This window comes from Scylla paramamosain, unplaced genomic scaffold (assembly GCF_035594125.1).
Source record: "Scylla paramamosain isolate STU-SP2022 unplaced genomic scaffold, ASM3559412v1 Contig9, whole genome shotgun sequence".
Classification (NCBI taxonomy): Eukaryota; Metazoa; Arthropoda; class Malacostraca; order Decapoda; family Portunidae; genus Scylla; species Scylla paramamosain.
The window spans coordinates 238263-257810 of NW_026973674.1; the positions used below are offsets into that span (position 1 = coordinate 238263).

At 44.8% G+C, this 19548-nt stretch overlaps 1 long non-coding RNA gene across 2 annotated transcripts; it reads left to right on the forward strand.

Moving 5' to 3' along the window:
* Positions 1 to 9164: 9164 nt before the first annotated feature.
* LOC135096906 (uncharacterized) lies at positions 9165 to 18870 on the forward strand. 2 transcript variants are annotated; one of them, XR_010265150.1, is made up of 3 exons: positions 9165 to 9295; positions 11538 to 12597; positions 17734 to 18870. It is a non-coding gene; the product is annotated as an uncharacterized LOC135096906 (long non-coding RNA). The 2 variants fall into 2 exon arrangements; XR_010265151.1 differs by lacking the exon at positions 9165 to 9295 and adding an exon at positions 9403 to 9775.
* Positions 18871 to 19548: the final 678 nt, after the last annotated feature.

Genomic DNA, 19548 nt, shown 5'->3' on the forward strand with positions numbered 1-19548 from the left:
GGAGTCAGTGTCGGAGTCGGCAGGTGTTGATGCTGCTGCGGCGACTGTGGTGGCGGTGGAAGTGGCAGCAGCGGTAGCTGTATTTGTGGTGGGGTCTTCTTCTACTTCCACTGCCTCGTGTCTAAGAGGTCTGGGCTTCCCTGATCTCCACCACTGCCTCCAGCGGTCCGAGGAAGCACACGCGTTTTCCCAAGTTCTGGCGATTGAGAGAGGGGTGGCTGTTGTCGCCACGGAGCAGGTGGCGGTCTTTTCCTCATTCTCCCTCGCATCAGTAAGAGCGTCTATAAGCCCTAATAGGTCTATCAATTGTGCCTTTTTGTTAATTATCCAGTCTCTCTGTAGACGGAGAGACTGAATCACATTTTTATCTTTCATTACCTGTTTTTGTAGCTGGATAACAGTGGTGACGAGCTCGTCTTTCTCCAGCTGCGACAGGTGTTGCCTCGCGTCATCATCCACTCCATCGTGTAGAGGTGTGGATGGAAGGTCCACTTCAGGGTTTTCACTAATGTAGACCACTTCATCCGCTAAACTGGCTTCATGACGTAGCTGCTGTGTGTCCTTACAAGTGTAGGTCTCTCTGTCACCTAGGTAAGCTGTGTGGCACACGTTAGGACATTCGTTACTACTGCCCCCACAACTCACGTAGGGGGCTGATTTGGTAGCCGCCCTACCACACACGGCACACCATCGCTGAGGACAATATCCCGGGAGATCACGCCTCTTGATGAGCCTGTGTTTCGCCATTTCACGTAGAGATGGAGATTTGCGTTACTGAAGAACTGATCTGAATGCGTGGAGCACACTGAAAACACGTCCGTCCTCCACGGCGGTGACCTGACCTCTCTCTCTCTCTCTCTCTCTCTCTCTCTCTCTCTCTCTCTCTCTCTCTTAATTACTAATAGGAATTGTAATCTTACGGTTTTTAAGTAAATTTTATTTTTAATTACTTGTTCTGTTATTATATTGCATTATTTGTAAGTGTTTTATAATAAGTGTGTCAAAATTAAGAAACAGAATGTTCTCTTATATAAGTATCTCTCTCTCTCTCTCTCTCTCTCTCTCTCTCTCTCTCTCTCTCTCTCTCTCTCTCTCTCTCTCTCTCTCTCTCTCTCTCTCCAGTACCATCATAAATCAAGGAGAGAGAGAGAGAGAGAGAGAGAGAGAGAGAGAGAGAGAGAGAGAGAGAGAGAGAGAGGAGTTTGTATACATTTCCTGTTTTTAGCTGGTAATTATATATAATTTGAGATAGTACTGTTATGGATGCTGAGAGATAGATAGATAGACAGATAGATAGATAGAGAGAGAGAGAGAGAGAGAGAGAGAGAGAGAGAGAGAGAGAGAGAGAGAGAGAGAGAGAGAGAGAGAGAGAGAGAGAGAGAGAGAGAGAGAGAGATTTCACGTGGTCTCTCAGACGTCGTTCACCTTCGGCCGTGGGTCGTCTGTCCTGTAAGGAGGAGGAGGAGGAGGAGGAGGAGGAGGAGGAGGAGGAGGAGGAGGAGGAGGAGGAGGAGTGAACGAGGAGATAGGAGAAGAGGAATGGAGAGAAAGAGAAGAAAAGAAGAACATATAGGAAGGGATGAGAAAGATGAAAAAGAGGAAGAGGAGGAGGAAGAGGTGATGCCCAGTGAGAGGAATACGAAGAGGAGGAGATTGAAAAGAGGGAGGAGGAGATGGAAGGGAAAATAAGATGAAATAGGAAAGTGTGTATGACAACTTTTATCGTGGCGCATCCTATCTCTTCCTCTGTCGCTCTTACAAATACCCCAAAAAATTACCAATATATTTTAGTGAAGGTTTGAAGGAGAGGTGGGCACTGGATCACAGAGTTAGTGAGTAAATCTTGAGGTCAATCTAGATAATTGTGTGGGGTTTACGAGTATGATTACGTAGTGCACGGATCACACTCGGAAACACCTCTGCATAGCACCTCTACTGCATTCCCAAGCACTGCACGGGGTTTTAAATGTGTTTTTTTTATGGTTTTAGTGACAGATTAACAAAATTTAGGCACTATTGACAGGAGAAACAGTCTTGAAAACCCGGCTGATCATCACTGCGCCCTTTGAAACTAACCGCGGTGAGAAAGCAAACCGTTTCTAAATACTGGTTTATAAAAATAACGTGTTTTAAGGGTGTTTTTACGGTTTTAGTGACAGGTTAACAGTTTTTTACAGTATTATCAAGAGAAACAATCTTGAGAACCAGGCTCATCATCCTTGTGCCTTTGACAAGAGCCGTGGTGTGTGTGTGTGTGTGTGTGTGCTCGAGTTTGAGTGCGTGTGTGCATGTGCGTACTAATGAATTCCTCCACCCAAAATTCCTCTTCCTCCCCCTCTCTCTCTCTCTCTCTCTCTCTCTCTCTCTCTCTCTCTCTCTCTCTCTCTCTCCCGATTAAAAACTACTGTGTGTGTGTGTGTGTGTGTGTGTGTGTGTGTGTGTGTGTGTGTGTGTGTGTGTGTGTGTGTGTGTGTGTGTGTGTGTGTGTGTGTGGTGTGTGTGTCAAAAAGCTTTTGTTATGTCCAAGGCAACAGCAAAAGTTTCACCAAAATCTCTAAAAGAGGATGACCAAGACTTAGTAAGGAAAGCCAGAAGATCACCAGTAGAGCGGCCTTGACAGAACCCATATTGGCGATCAGATAGAAGGTTGTGAAGTGATAGATGTTTAAGAATCTTCCTTTTGAGGATAGATTCAAAAACTTTAGATAGGTAGGAAATTAAAGCAATAGGACAGTAGTTTGAGGGATTAGAACGGTCACCCTTTTTAGGAACAGGTTGAATGTAGGCAAACTTCCAGCAAGAAGGAAAGGTAGATGTTGACAGACAGAGCTGAAAGAGTTTGACTAGGCAAGGTGCAAGCACGGAGGCACAGTTTCGGAGAACAATAGGAGGGACCCCATCAGGTCCATAAGCCTTCCGAGGGTTTAGGCCAGCGAGGGCATGGAAAACATCATTGCGAAGAATTTTAATACGTGGCATGAAGTAGTCAGAGGGTGGAGGAGAGGGAGGAACAAGCCCAGAATCGTCCAAGGTAGAGTTTTTAGCAAAGGTTTGAACAAAGAGTTCAGCTTTAGAAATGGATGTGATAGCAGTGGTGCCATCTGGTTGTGTGTGTGTGTGTGTGTGTGTGTGTGTGTGTGTGTGTGTGTGTGTGTGTGTGTGTGTGTGCACTAAGTCACCCGTAAAAGAAGGTCACAAACACAATGTTTCCCACATACATACATGGCCTAGATTATGACTACACACACACACACACACACACACGAAAGTGGATACAAGTAAATCACTCTCTCTCTCTCTCTCTCTCTCTCTCTCTCTCTCTCTCTCTCTCTCTCTCTCTCTCTCTCTCTCTCTCTCTCTCTCTCTCTCTCAGTATTGCCAATACACTTGCAATATTCAAAGCCAAGACAACATTGGCGTCATCGTATCTCTCTCTCTCTCTCTCTCTCTCTCTCTCTCTCTCTCTCTCTCTCTCTCTCTCTCTCTCTCTCTCTCTCCGTCACACACACACACACACACACACACACTGATTTCCTTCTTATCCACTCTCACCCTTTCCTTACTTCGTTCTCTCTCTCTTTCCCTTCTCCCTTTCTTTCTTCCCTCCTTCCTGCCCACCTTTCATATGATCCTTCCCTTCATTTATGTGCTCTTCCCTCCTCTCCTTCCTTTCATTTGCATCTTACCACCTTCATTTCCTCCATCCCTTCATTAAAATTCCACCTTGCATTCCTCTATAACCGCTTTATCTCTCTCTCTCTCTCTCTCTCTCTCTCTCTCTCTCTCTCTCTCTCTCTCTCTCTCTCTCTCTCTCTCTCTCAGAAAACAAGAGGGGTACGAGGAGCAGGGGAGGATAGGGGAGAGGGAAGAGGAAAAGAGAGTCGGAAATTGGGAGAAGAGTAGGGAAGAAGGAAGGAAACCAGATAAATATACAGAGAGAGAGAGAGAGAGAGAGAGAGAGAGAGAGAGAGAGAGAGAGAGAGAGATAGAGAGAGAGGAACAAAAGACGCACTGGCATTAGCGGAGCGGGTGCCGTGACATCAGACCAAGCCTTGACTCCGCCTCCCTGCCGCCGGCCACAGTACTGTACGTGCTTTATAGCACCAATATGCCCATCTGTGCCGATCTTACTTGGCAACAAACAGAATTTCTAAATACAAGCCTTCTTACGTGATACATTTTAGGCATCTGAAGTTACAATAGTGCAGGTTGTGGTTGATGGGGACAGCGGGAAGCCAGGAGTCAGGTTAACGGGGGCTGCCGACAGTCTGTGGAGTCGCGCGTGCTTGCCAGTCTCAACTGTATTTTTTTTATTAAGGTCGTTTGGCGGTGTCTGTTGTACTAGTTATGCCTAATAGATTTGAAGTTATAAATTAAATCCATTGCAAAAGTAAGAAACTCGAAAGAGGCATAAAAGGAAAGAACAATGACTCGGTTTTAAGGTGCATTGGTAGCGTACCGCCCGCAAGGAGGGGGAAAGAGGGCGGTTTTTACTATCCTTCACACGAAACCAAACTGATGTGGCGCCTGACGGATAAACAAAGCCTGTTCTAACACCCACCGTGGCCCTAAACATAAAATTGTTTACTCATACACACATATAAACACATTATTTAGTGAACTTTAATAACAAAAAGATAAAAAATAGCAAATATATAACATCACAGCGTCCCACATGAAATTCAAAGAACCGAGCGAACGTTCAGTAATGAAAAATTCCTGCTGGCTGGCTAAGCAACTTAATTTATGAAGTTCTGTTGGCTATTTAGGGGCTTTGGTGTGGTCACAAGAAGAGGAGGATCATTTTCTCCTATACCAAATAATGGAGAGTTTTGAGCCTCTTAAAAGCAAGCGAGAGGGCGGAGCAACGCGGGTTGGAGGGGGCGGAGCCTAGCCTATGGGATGTTTTCGTTGCTTCATTTTCGCGTTATTGGCTTTAATTTCGCATACTTGCTGCCGCCTCGTCTCCCTCCCTCACTCCCTCCCTCCCTCTCCCCACTCACTCCCTTACTCTCGACTCCCACGCCCTCCATTGATTTCTCCTTCGTTTCTGAGTGAATGGTGTCAGCCTACGAGGAGGGTGACCGTCGATAATTTGAGTCTCCTTGCACATTTCACCAACACTCATTACCATTTATTCTTCCTCGTTCTCCTCCTCCTTCTTCTCCTTAGATTTTTCGTCAACACTGTCACTATCATCTAATCCTTCTCCTTCTTCTTTTTCTTCTTTTCGTCCTCTTGCGCCTTCATCTTCTTCTCCTCTTCAACTTCTCCTCAATTCCTCCTCCTTCTTCTCTTTCTCCTGCCCCTCCACCTGCTTCTGATCCTCCTCCTCCTTCTCCTGTCCTTCCTCGTCCTTCTTTTCTACTGCTTCATAAAGGTGTTACTCTTCGTTTTTTTTTTCTCCTTTCCCCCTATCTCTTTTATTTTCGTTAATCTATTATATATATATATCTCCTTTAATTTGTTTTTTGCTTCTCCTTTCTATTCCTTTTACCATTCCTACTGCTACTACTACCACCACTACTACTACTACTACTACTACTACTACTACTACTACTACTACTACTACTACTACTACTACTACTACTACTACTACTCGTACTTGTATTCTTCCTCTCCTTTACGTACTGTATTTATAATTTTATCATTCTGTAAATATATTCTAAGTTGTGCCTTTTTTATTTAGTCTCTCTCTCTCTCTCTCTCTCTCTCTCTCTCTCTCTCTCTCTCTCTCTCTCTCTCTGGATTGGTTAGTGGAGACTATTACAGTTTCAAATTGAACTTTCTTCCTCTCCTTTACTCTCCCTTGTCCTCTCATTTCGCTTCCCCTTCCCCGAAGTAATGACATCAAGAAAGAGACGAATATTGCAAGCGTACATGAATCTCGTCTTTTTCTCCCCCGCGACAGAGAGAGAGAGAGAGAGAGAGAGAGAGAGAGAGAGAGAGAGAGAGAGAGAGAGAGAGAGAGAGAGAGAGAGTGTTTTTGTGTATTCCTCGGAAGGTTAAATAATGTAATCTTATGGAATCAAATTCCACCTATGTCTCTTTTCTCCCTGGAGAGACTGAGTACGCTCCTCTCTCTCTCTCTCTCTCTGGTTCAATACACTCTCACCACTCAATGTTCTCTTTGCCACAACCAGTCTCTACACACTCATATTCCATCCCCTCAACTCGCCTCACGCTCTTGCTCTTCCTTCATTCCTCGCTACATGCTTCCCAGCACGCCTCCCCCTCCTTTTCTTTTCACCCACCCTCTCTCCACTCTCTCCACTCCCTCCACATTTCCCTTCCCCACAATTCTAGTTCCAGCTCTCTCTCTCTCTCTCTCTCTCTCTCTCTCTCTCTCTCTCTCTCTCTCTCTCTCTCTCTCTCTCTCTCTCTCTCTCTCAAATTCACACGAGCCTAAGTGGTTCATTTAAAAGCTTCATTTGGGGTTTTGTTGCACTTATCATTCCTTTGGTGAGTGGAGCGAGGGAGGAGGAGAAGCATACCTAGTCTTGGGGAGAGTCACCAAGAGGCTCCTTAGCACAACCCAGAGTGGAGTATTTTTTTTTTTTCGTCTTTTCATTTTTACATGAAAGGGGAGTTTTGGTGATGACTATAAAACGTGCAAGGAAGGAAAACAATAATGTCGCTTAATTTGCTCCTTGGTAGGAAAGTTTGTAGGTACGCAAGGGAGGAGGCAAGAAAGGAAAGAAAGGGTTAATTTAACTGGACGTATTTTGATGGAGATGCAGAAAAAAAAACACACACACACAAAGGAAGAACAAGCATCAGGAGATAATTGCATTCGTTTTTATGAAGCTCTTTGTTCTTATAGTTATTTAAATCATAAGTATGCGGAAGACAATTGTAGATGGAGATTTTTTTTTTCGTGTGTGCTGCGGACAGGTGACATGGATGAGGTGAAAGTTTAAAGGTAAGGGAAAGGAATATGCTAGAAAATGAGTGAAATCTGCTCTTCTCTACACGTATAGATGAAAAGAGAAAAAGAATAATATAGTGTAGATAACATGAAGCAGGAATTATGTAGCAGTTTTACAAAGTATTTATGACGATATTACGCAAAATAAATCATATAAAACTACAGTAGCTCCATTTATCACATTTTCGCGGACAGTACGGAGGTCTTAACATAGAGCAATTCATTAGACCATCAACTTCCATTCGAATTACGAACACGAGATTCATTGGCGTTTGTGACATGACAACCGGGAAGACAGTGAGGTAGAAAAATATTGCAAAAATCAGAGAACAGTCAGATTCCGCCAGTGAAGGATTCTGTTTCACGTTCCGTCATACAAAGCCGATTGGTGTTGCCGTGATCGCCTCGCCTCATTACCAACCCAGGCATGCCACACCCCAATCCCTTCCCGGCAGCGTCTCGTACTCCCTCTCCCCTCTGTGCTAAAGGCTTGTCATCGGACATTCGCGCTCTTTGTTAGCTCATAATTAAAATGCGGGTAAATATTATGCTTTTTATGTGTGTAAATGATGGTAATGTGTTTTAAATGACAAAATCTAACTTGTGTGTTTACGAGTAAATGTAACTTTATTTAATTCAGATTTGATAATGTGGATGCTGTTTTTTGTGTGTGGCTAAGCTGTCGTTTATATTGTTGTTGTTTTTGTTGTTGTTGTTGTTCTAGTTGTTATTATTATTATTATTATTATTATTATTATTATTATTATTATTATTATTATTATTACTATTATTATTACTATTATTATTATTATTATCATCATCATTACTATTATTATTATTCTTGATCTTGTTCTTCTTGTTCTAAACCTTTTTTTCTTCATGTTCCTCTTATCATTACTTATCTCCTCCACCACCACCACCACCCTCAGCAAGCAGGACACATGAGCCAGCCGTTCGTTCACCCGCATACTGGCGTGAAGCATCATTCGTAGAGAGCCCAGTAATGACTATCGCTGGCATACCTAAGGAGATCATTCGACCCTAGATACATTCTTATTCTTGACTGGCTCAGTACAGACTCGTTGGTTTAGCCTTAATACAGTGAGGAGACTTGTGTATTTGTGGCGGTGAGTAGGGAGAGGACGTCTGTATTAAAAAAGCAGTGGTCAATATAGTTGACACACACACACACACACACACACACACACACACACACACACACACACACACACACACACACACACACACACACACACACACACACACACACACACACACACACTCGTATATGAAAGAGAAAAAAAGAAGATTGCGTTTTCCCTTTTCTTCTTGGCTACGAAAGGAAGACAATTGCAAAGTTAAGTGTTTAAAAAATGGCATTATCGTAACTCAGTCCTCCTCCTGCCCACTTAGCACACTGCCATTCAAACTGAAGCCCATACCGTTCAGAGTCCTGGCGCCGGCATTTGTCAATATCTTTACTCTCCCACCCGCTCCTCCACTCTCCACTAACTAGTAAACTTCGAAAAGTATTGGGTCGCTCTATTTTCCCTGCTTTCCACGCCCTCAGCCCCACACAGGAAGCACCAGGTGATCCGGGGAACTGCAGTGTATCAGGACTGAGATTCTTCCTCCCAAAGTAAATTTTAGTGTGGTGTGTGATAGATATCTTGGTTTATTCTCGGCACTAGTTACGTTTAATTGCGTGAATAAAGACCATGATCTTACAATTTTAAGTTGATTGATATATCAATAAACCTCCACACCACGGTGCTCCAGCCTTTGTCTCCGCCACCTACGCCACTCAGCCCCACGAGGCGCATGCTATATGCTACCTAAGCGCGCGCACACACACACACACACACACACACACACACACACACACACACAACTTTGGGGTCTTGTTCTATTCAATCCCGTTCTTCCACAAATAGTTCAGTGTCAGTCGTAGTGTGTAGCTCAGCAGATACAGTCGTTATAGACCAATAAGTCTCCCTGTATCTGTTCTTCCTATCTGATTCGTACTTATCTTGAGGCAGGTTATCCTCAGCAACACTGGTCAAAGGCCTTCTTCCCTGCACTTCACAAAAATAATAGAATAATATTAGCCTCTTTTGGATAAAGCACACACACACACACACACACACACACACACACACACACACACACACACACACACCTCTGTCAGACCACAAATGGTGGCGACCCGTCCTAGACACCCTCGGCCTGGGTTGTACCACTGTTCGCTCCGCCACCAAACGCGCCACAGCACCTGGCTCGCCTCGCGCCGCACGGGTCGTCACGCTGTCCCGTGAGACCACCTGCCTCGCTGGCGGGTTTTAATCAAGGGACTAATTTTCTCAAAACGTGAGGGATATTATGTGTTCTCTGTGGATTGATACGAAAAACCCAGTGTTGTTTGGTGCCTAGCATTCAGAAATATCAGCAATTAACGTATCACCTATGATGAAATGTGCATGATTGTGTGTGTGTTTTGCCATTTTTACTGTTGAAGTGTGATTCAAATATCCGTACATCGTTCCGTGAGCTGAGTGGACATATGCACCATTCTTCCATAACGACAGTTAATTCAAATGACGGAAGTTAGTGTGTGACAAATTGAATTACCAAATACAAAAATTCAAGTCAACCTAAATTGGGAGGATGTCCTGCTTGGCCAACTTGCAGCGTGCTGAATGTGTGCAGACCTCGATGTGCTGAGTGCGCGTCAGGGACGCGGTGTTCCGCGTTCCTGAAATACAACATGGAGAAAACAAAGCACGCCAAGACACTGTTCACCTGGGTCAGATCCTACTGTGGCGCGGGAGTCAGTCAGTCAGTCAGTCAGTGAGTTTGTGTACACCTCAGCTGTGAATGAATCATGTAAAATATAATTTCTTTCAGGGTTGTGCAAACAATGTAAATCTTTCTGCGTGGCGAAATGGTGAGATAAGTCAATGAAGTCCACTGACAGCAGCTAAATGAGGAGGGTTTATTAAATAATGACGCTAAATGAGATAATTAAACACGGGGGGCAGACCTTGATTAGTCTGTCGTGTAGCTGTTCCATTTGGCAATAATGAGTGTGCACGTTTTTAGTGTGAAAACAGACAGTGACCCATAGCAAATCCTTACACGCGGGACGACTCCTGCCTTCCACCATCACGTGAGCGCTGACAGAACATCGCACCAGACACGTGGCGACAAAAAAGCTTGAGCTCACAGCCTCAGTGCACGTGGGCAGAGTGCTGAGTCCTATTACCTGCCACGCTGCTCGCCACGCAAACATACTCCCAACGAAAAGAAAGGTCTGGACATGAAATATAACGTGTATTCAAAAAAATAATGTTGAAATATATTGTTGAGTCCTCTTTCACGAATCTAGCACTTGTCCTTCCTCAACACATGGGCACTCTCACCATGAAAGCTCGGGAGTAAAAATATAGCACGCAAACAAAAAATAATCCAGAAATATGAGTCCAAACCTCTTACGTTGGAGAGTCAGAACGTTAAATTAGCGAATGTAATTTACTACCACAACATTGCTCGGGAGAACCTCGGCGTGGGTGAGACACGGCCACCCATAGATCGTAAGTAAGGGGAAGGGGAGGGAAGGAAAGCAGACTGGAGTGGTGAAAGAAGGCGAGGAAGAATTTAAGAGCACTGCCAGCACATGCAAAGTGGAATGCGTGCCACATGCAATGCAAAATTCCACGCAAGTACTCCGGCAACAATCTGACCATAATAGGCTTGGTAAATACAAAGGAAACATGACGTAAGTGCTTCTCACCCACGAACATCACTTGAAACTGCTTGACGTGAGAGAGAGAGAGAGAGAGAGAGAGAGAGAGAGAGAGAGAGAGAGAGAGAGAGAGAGAGAGAGACTGACACGCACAGCTCGCCAAAGCGGACGGTGAGAAAAGTGTGTCAGGTGTCTAGCGAATGTGAGGGAGGGAGAGTCGCGAGGAAGCAGTTAATGATTGTGGTCGATAATACAAGTGAGGGAGAACATGAAGGGGAATGCAACATGTACGTAACAAAATGGAGAGAGAGAGAGAGAGAGAGAGAGAGAGAGAGAGAGAGAGAGAGAGAGAGAGAGAGAGAGAGAGAGAGAGAGAGAGAGAGAGAGAGAGAGTGTTAGAACGCAGACAATTTGACCGCACTCTCTCACCACCACCTTACACACACACACACACACACACATTATGGCGTGCTGAGATGATGTAACTTACTCCTTCACATGGCTGGGCTGGAGTGCTTTTTGACAAATAATGGTACAGTGGTAGTGCTCTTCATACTCATGCTATCATTTCCTCCTCCTCCTCCTTAACCAGTGCGTCTAGAAATGCTTTATTTTCTTCCACCACCACTAAGCATAGTTTTTTTTTTTTTTTTTGTTATAGTCAGTGTTTATGTATTACTTCCCGTACCGTAGTTATTGGCGGCAGCCTGAGATATTTGGAAGTGGAAGTACAGTGGAGACCAAAACTCTATCTCAGAACTGCTGCCGCTGAGGTAAAACAGAGTATTTACTACTACTACTACTACTACTACTACTACTACTACTACTACTACTACTACAACTGTTGATAACTATCCTTCTTTGCAGGCATCGTAAGACACAAGACGAGGAGCAAGCAAGATTCACGACGACACAGTTCTTCACTGACTCGTCAACTCACTGACTGCAAAGTGCGTCTGTGCAGAGAAGACAACACGTGTGGTGCCGCCCTCCCGTGACTACTGAGGAGACAGGAAAGAGAAGAAACCAGGAAAGAAACAGCAAGAGGAGGAAGAGGAGGAGGAGGAGAAGGAGGAGGAAGAGGAGGACGACGACGAAAAAGAGTTGGGGATTAAAGGGGAGGAGGACGAACAAGAGGATGTACTGTGGTAAGAGGAGGAGGAGGAAGGCGTAAATAGAATAAAGGAATAAAGAAATACAAAGAAGAGTACGAATGTATAGGGAAGAATAACGAAATATATTGTCAAATCAGGAAAAAAAAGAAGGAAGAAAAGGAAATATAAAGGGAATAGAAGCAAGAGTAGTGAAGCTTGAGATAGAATAAAAAAAAGATATGAAGGAGTAATGGTTTATAAGAAGGAGTAAGGAAATATAAGGAAGAATAATGAGAAGTACAGAAGGAAAAGGATATATAATGAAAGAAAATAGCCGTAGATAACGCCTATGAAATTTTACTGGCACACATTTCTTTCCTCCTCTCCTTCGATTACCTTCCAACGTGGCATACCCTTCCCTTAGCTAACCCAGCCATTATCCAAGAGGCAGAGAGGGAGAAGATACAGTGCTCACCTCCTCACCACGCCCTGCAATAAAGAGCAACACCTCCTCCTTCAATGACCTCATCCCAACACATCAAAGACAAACCCACCACCACCACTACCACCACCACGACCACAACCACCAACCACGACCATAACAATAATAATGACCAAAATCATAGCCCCTCCACAATTCCCGCCACAGTCAGAGCCGCACAGAGTCACCAGCAGCACCTCCAAGCCAGCTCTCCTTGTCCCAGCGGCAGTCCTCGTCCCCCCTTACCACCACGTCGCCTTCACCAGCACCACCCTCTCCCTCCTCCACGCCACCGCCGCCACTCCAGCACGAGACCGCCGCCCTTAACCCTCCGAGGAACGTGCTGCCCCAGGTGAGAGAGAGAGAGAGAGAGAGAGAGAGAGAGAGAGAGAGAGAGAGAGAGAGAGAGAGAGAGAGAGAGAGAGAGAGAGAGAGAGAGAGAGAGAGAGAGAGAGAGAGAGAGAGAGAGAGAGAGAGAGAGAGAGAGAGAGAGAGAGAGAGAGAGAGAGAGAGAGAGAGAGAGAGAGACTGCTTCAGGTAGTGCTTGTTTTTTTTTTATCCATATAAGTCAAGGTAGCCTCTCTCTCAGTTGAGGGCGAAAGGTCGGATTTGTGTGGGGTGTGGATGGGGTGTGGGGTGGGGTGTGGATAGGGTCAGCAGGGATGGTTAGGTTAAGTTGCTGGAGGTGACAGGAGCACGGTGAATTTGGGGAGTAACCGGCATTACGTGGTCCGTCCCCCCTTCTCTATCTCACACACACACACACACACACACACACACACACACACACACACACACACACACACACACACACACACACACATACACACACAAAGCCATCAAGAATACATACTACACAATACATAACGGAACCAGGAATCAGTTAAAGCAGTTAAGCCAGAAAATTGTGGAGGCGATCAAAGAGAAGAGTCTCGTTTACAGGGAGCGGGGCATCCGTCACGCGTCACTGGGGAAGAGGAGGAGGAAGAGGAGGAGGGGGAAAGGAAAGAGAGGAAAACCTTCTTTGATATCAGTGAAGGTTCCGTGCCACGTGCAAGTTTGGAAAGAGAGAAGGTTGAGGGAGAATGCTGCTGTTACTGATGCTGTTGGTGGTGGCGCTAGTGGTGGTGGTGCTGGTGGTGGTTGTGGTGGTGCTGGTGGTGGTTGTGGTGGTGTCTGTTTACGATGAAGGTGTTTTGTGTTTAACGTCTTTTTCTTGTTGTTCCCCGCCAAATTTAAGATAATTTGAATATATAAATACACTGCTATTAATGCTTGTCTTGTCACAGAGGTGAAATAAGACGTGTAAAAACACACCTAAACAACAACAACAAAACAACAAGCAGTATCAAGCAATAATAATATAATACAATATAAAAGTAATCTATTCACGCACACGCAAGTCTTCAGAGAGAGAGAGAGAGAGAGAGAGAGAGAGAGAGAGAGAGAGAGAGAGAGAGAGAGAGAGAGAGAGAGAGAGAGAGAGTGAGGGACTGCGAGGGTCAAAAATCGAGCGAATCGCCATGGAATAAAAGATAATGTTGATATGCATTCAGGGACGTCACTCGCGGAGGGACCGCACGCGAGGGTCACCGGCGAGAAAGAGCCAGCCAGCCAGCCAGCCAACCACACACACACACACACACACACACACACACACACACACACACACACACACACACACACACACACACACACACACACACAAAGTTAGGAAAACAAATACGAAAGGAAAAAAAAAAGAAAACAAGAGAGAGAGAGAGAGAGAGAGAGAGAGAGAGAGAGAGAGAGAGAGAGAGAGAGAGAGAGAGAGAGAGAGAGAGAGAGAGAGAGAGAGAGAGAAACACGAAAAATAAGAAGGGAAGGCCAATGATTTCTTTCTCAACGTCAGGCATCGTAAACAATCAGGAGGAAACAAAAACAAACAGGCAAGGAGACTCAGGTAAACAAGGTCAGGTCAAACACGCCACGAGTCACGGGGCCGATGAGAATGCGATCAAACCACGAAACGAGGCTGACATTGAGAGAAATGCAATGCTGGAAACAAAGAACGGAAGAGAAGGAGGAAGAGGAGAAGGAGGAGGAGGAGGAGGAGGAGGAGGAGGAGGAGGAGGAGGAGGAGTTTTCGTGCCCCTCCCCCTGTCCCCTCCTCCTAGACCTTCAGGTGGCGTAACACACTTGCTTGGGGCACATACAAGAACTCTATGCGTGCTTGCGTGTGTGTGTGTGTGTGTGTGTGTGTGTGTGTGTGAAGATGGAATAGATAACGGAAAACAAGATGGACAGCTGAGCGCAACCTAATTTAGCGTAAATCACCGGAAAATATCGCACAACAGCCGAAGCCGAGGAGCAGCAGGACTTCCTCTCTCTCTCTCTCTCTCTCTCTCTCTCTCTCTCTCTCTCTCTCTCTCTCTCTCTCTCTCTCTCTCCCCCTACTCTCGGCAAGTCGCTTCCGAGCTTGTGCTATCGGGCAAACTTAATTAACAATGCACATATATCTCACAAAATTGGCGATCGATACGAATTAATTACACGCTACAGTGAGGTGTTTTCTGAAGCATGAACGAAGGTATAGCTCCCGTTCCCTCCTCTTGCTTTGCTCCCTCAAGGCCACACTTTACCAGCCTTATTGAGATGGATAGCCCCGTGAGCCCCATTCGCTTGTTCATCTCCGAGAAGTGCATAATTCCTGCAGCTTGGCCCGGGTAATGTTGCTGGTGGCCTTGCATACAGACGCCCACAAACTTTGGGCTTGTCGCGTTATGAGATGGAAAAATATGATGGACGGCGCTTGGTCTTTTTTCTTTTTTTTTTTTTTTTCTCTTTTTTCTTCTAGTGCTTCAGAACTTACGAACTTTGTGGCAGTCGTGAGAAGTGCCAAAACTCTGAGCTATTGGCGGGCTTGGTTCTCCGTCACTAACCTTCACTGTCCTTCACACCATCCTTCATTGGCTCACACTATCCTCACGTGCATCACAGACTCTACTCATCAGGATGAGAGGGAGGCGGTGGTTGCAGTATATTCTACGTATCTAAACTGTTCATTGTTGAATATGTGTCAGTCTTTTCTCTGTTACGTGCAGGTGTAATACAAGCTAAGGGTCTCCGGGGTCATAACACCGTGCAAGCCGCCACAAACACAGGTGTGCTCCATACTGTAACGTGTCATATCCTTTACCTTCTTGCTCGTTAGTGCTGCTCCGTCACACACACACACACACACACACACACACACACACACACCTGAGCTTCTACGTATGTTTCGCTCTTTCTCATGTAGGTAATTCTTCGCCTCTACACACGGAACTGATAGTCATTGTGCCCTTATCTAATTACGTTCCTCATGAAAATATTCCTTGTTCATTTGTTCGGTTTTCATATCAGTTTTCCATTCAATTATTTCACAGAGCAAATCATGTGATGGAAAATTAAATTCTCCGCTGTGTTTGGGTATTAAGGTTTTTTGTACTTTCATATCTTTTACTCGTACAATTCCTTACTTTAGTATATAACATTAATTTCCATCTGCCTTTACTCACATACCTTCCAACATTCAGCAATAAGATTCTGCACCATTCCCTCACAGTCTGCAGTTAGAGATGTCACTCAGACACACAACCTAACAACCCCTAGTCATTCCTGTCACTTGACCCTGCATCCCCTTCAATCAACCAATCAGTCAACCAATCCCATTTTCCATAGTTCCCTTCTCTCTCCTTTTGTCTATTGCCCTATTCCTCCCCTCCCTCCCTCCCATGCAGGAAGATACTAAAAAAAACATCTCCACATCACACACCTCGGTCGTAAATCAAACTTTACTGGAAACTGTTCTCCCTCCCCTGTGCCTTCCCTCACACATGCGTCACTTTCCTCGTAAAACTTTTCATAGCTCACAACACACGTCCACTGGCCCCATAAATCTGCTCCACCTTCCACACACCGGTCTTATTAATCTTGTATAAAGTTTTCTGCGAGGAGAATCCAGAACAGCAACAAAAAGTCAGTGATAATTATAGCAACAGTAAAAAACAGCAATAATTATACTACCACCACCACTATCACCCCACCAGCACCAGCACCACCATCACCACTGCTACCAATATCACCACCATCACCACCACCACCACCACCACCACCACCACTACTACTACTACTACTACTACTACTACTACTACTACTACTACTACTACTACTACTACTACTGCTGCTGCTGTTGCTGCTACTGCTTCAGTGAATAATCATCAACAAGAACAACAATAACAACAACAACAACATCAACAACAACAACAACAAAAACAACAACAAATATCATCACCACCACCACCACCACCACCACCACCACCACTAACAGCAAGAACACTAAATTCAAACAACATATCCAAATAGGCATGCAGGTGGCGGCAGCGGTGGCAGTGGCGAAGGTGGTGATGGAATGCAATGAAGTGTAGCGGAGTGTAGCAGGGGGAAGTGGTTCAAGGGGAGTGGGGAAAGAAGGAAGGAAGGAAGGAAGGAAAGAAGAAAGGAAGGAAGGCAGTTTGCAGTACGAGCAAGGTGTGCACTCCATAACTATACGAGCATACACACACACACACACACACACACACACACACACACACACACACACACACACACACACACTAAATAAACTACGTATCAGGCAGGCGAGGCGAGGCGGGTTTTACTACAGTATTACCCTCTAGATGACACTTACGTATCGCGAGCCACGGAAACAACGATAGATATCCCTTTTACATGGAAGGATGAAGAGCTACTTTATCAGCATTGCCTGGAGACACGCTGATGTTAAGAATATATAACAGTGGATAGCTTCACATCTCATTATTCTTATTGCTATCATCGACAAACAGTTTAGAATAGACGCACCAAGCATAGGACATTCAGTGTAGGGCCAGAGTGTGCAGGCGGAGCGGCAGGAGATGATGAGGGCGGGGACAAAGTGCGCTCCTCATGATCACCAAACGCATAACTCGCGGCGGAATGTTCTTGCACTCTCCACCACTAAAGAAATGAGGTAGTAAGTGAGTGCTTGTTACGGCTAGGTTGTTGAGAGAGAGAGAGAGAGAGAGAGAGAGAGAGAGAGAGAGAGAGAGAGAGAGAGAGAGAGAGAGAGAGAGAGAGAGAGAGAGAGAGAGAGAGAGAGAGAGAGAGAGAGAGAGAATTATAATGGGGATACTTCTAGAACTAAAGTAGGAAAAACAACAACGAAAAAAACAACAACATACTACTACTACTACTACTACTACTAATACTAGTACTATTACTACTACTACTACTACTACTACTACTACTACAAACATGAATAAAATAACAAAAGCAACGAAATATTTGAATTAACAAAACTCTGAATGCAGGAGAAAATATTATATTCACAAACTCCTTTATAACTCTCTCCTCTCCTTCCCTCTCCTCACAACCTCATTTTTCTCTCCATCCTGCAGCATTTCATCCCTCCCTCCCCACGTTACAGGGCCGTCTCGACCAGCTGCAGGCGGAGGTGAGCAAGCTGGAGCAGCGGAGCGAGCAGCTGGAGGCTCGGGTAAAGAGTTTCTTCCGCCAGCACCATGCCCTCGCCGCTGCCACGGACCAGATCAACCTTAAACTGGAGGCGCTCAACCGACAACACAAGACCCTCTCGTCCTCATAGTCTTTTGTGTGGCTGCCTCGAGGAACACTGCACGTACACCGCCTCTCCTGAGTGTGTTATGGAGATCCTTAATGTTGAGGCATACCTGTGTTTCCTGGTGTGAAAGAGATTTGTGTGGTGTAATACAGGTGCCGACACCGCACTTACCCACAAGAACTGACAAAATATCATCGTTTTTATGCTTACTATAATTTTTCTTAGGAAGAGTCTTGGTGCGGCTGTATGTGTGTGTGTGTGTGTGTGTGTGTGTGTGTGTGTGTGTGTGTGTGTGTGTTCCCTGGTTCAAAACAAACTTGTGCAGAGTGAGACAGGTGGCCACACAGCACTCACCTACGAAAACTTAGGGAATATTGGCATTTTTATGAAGAGCGTTTTTATAAAGAGTCCTGGGACCGCTGCGTGTGTGTCTGTGTGTCTTGACGCAACACGAACTTGTGCGGAGTAAGATGGATGGATGCCAGAACAACTTTACCCGACGGAAACTTATCAAACAATGTCAATTTTAGGCTTCATCTTTATTTTTGTATGAGTCAGTGTCGCAGAGAATGCCTCAGAAAGGTTACGTGGACCACACACATTTTTTTTTACGGCTAGTTTTATGTTTTGTGGCCGCTCGGATACAATGTATTTCTGGGAACAGGCTCGTCAAGACCTCGCCGCGGGGTTGCGTGGGCGCGGCGGGGAGTTCCCTCGCTCCTTCCTTCTCTCGCCAAGCTCGCCTCTCTTCACCCAACACTCGATATTTTGAGGAAAATGGAGCGGCTACAACAAAGGCAACAAATTTTCAGGGGCAGGGTGTATTGGTAAAAAAAAGTAGGGCTTTCATAAAGACGGGCTGGAACTTATTCAAATGAGATCCAAACGATGGAAATTAACAAAAAAATCTTAATACAGGTAGTTAAGCGTGATTAAAATAGCAGATTAAAAAAAAAAAAAAAAAAAAAAAAACAAAAAACAGAAGGCAATAGAAAGCATAGAAACATATTATGGCTTTCATTGATACCTTTTTGTGACGCGTGTGTTGCATGCACGGAGACTGCACGGCGAGAGAGAGAGAGAGAGAGAGAGAGAGAGAGAGAGAGAGAGAGAGAGAGAGAGAGAGAGAGAGAGAGAGAGAGAGAGAGAGAGAGAGAGAGAGTGAATGATTTTTCTTTGTAAATACTATGCCCAACAAGAAACATAGATTGTGTTCTTATTCTTCATATTATTTCCATTATTTACCTGGTAATGGTGCCCCACTTTCCTTTAGTAGCATACTATCACAAACTGTTCTTATACACAACGACGGCAATTTGTAAGTCATGCAAGAGTAGTTAAGACGAGAATAAAACACTTATGGATAGATCAGAGACGTACCCATTCGCTTGAAAGATAATGACGATAAAATTATTTAAAAGTTTTCTATTGCCACCTCAAGATAAATCATAATGAATTCTTGGTGATGAAATGAGTCAGTGGCACTGTTTTTCAAAAGTTAATGAAGAGTTGATATCTGTATTTAACAAGGAGGGGCAGCAGCGGCAAGGAAGGCAGAACAAAGGCAAGGTCATTGGCAGGAGTAGCTGTGCAAATCAAGGAATTCGTTCGATGTTTTTTAGTGTACGAGTATATTGATTAATAGAAAGTCTGGTAAAGCAT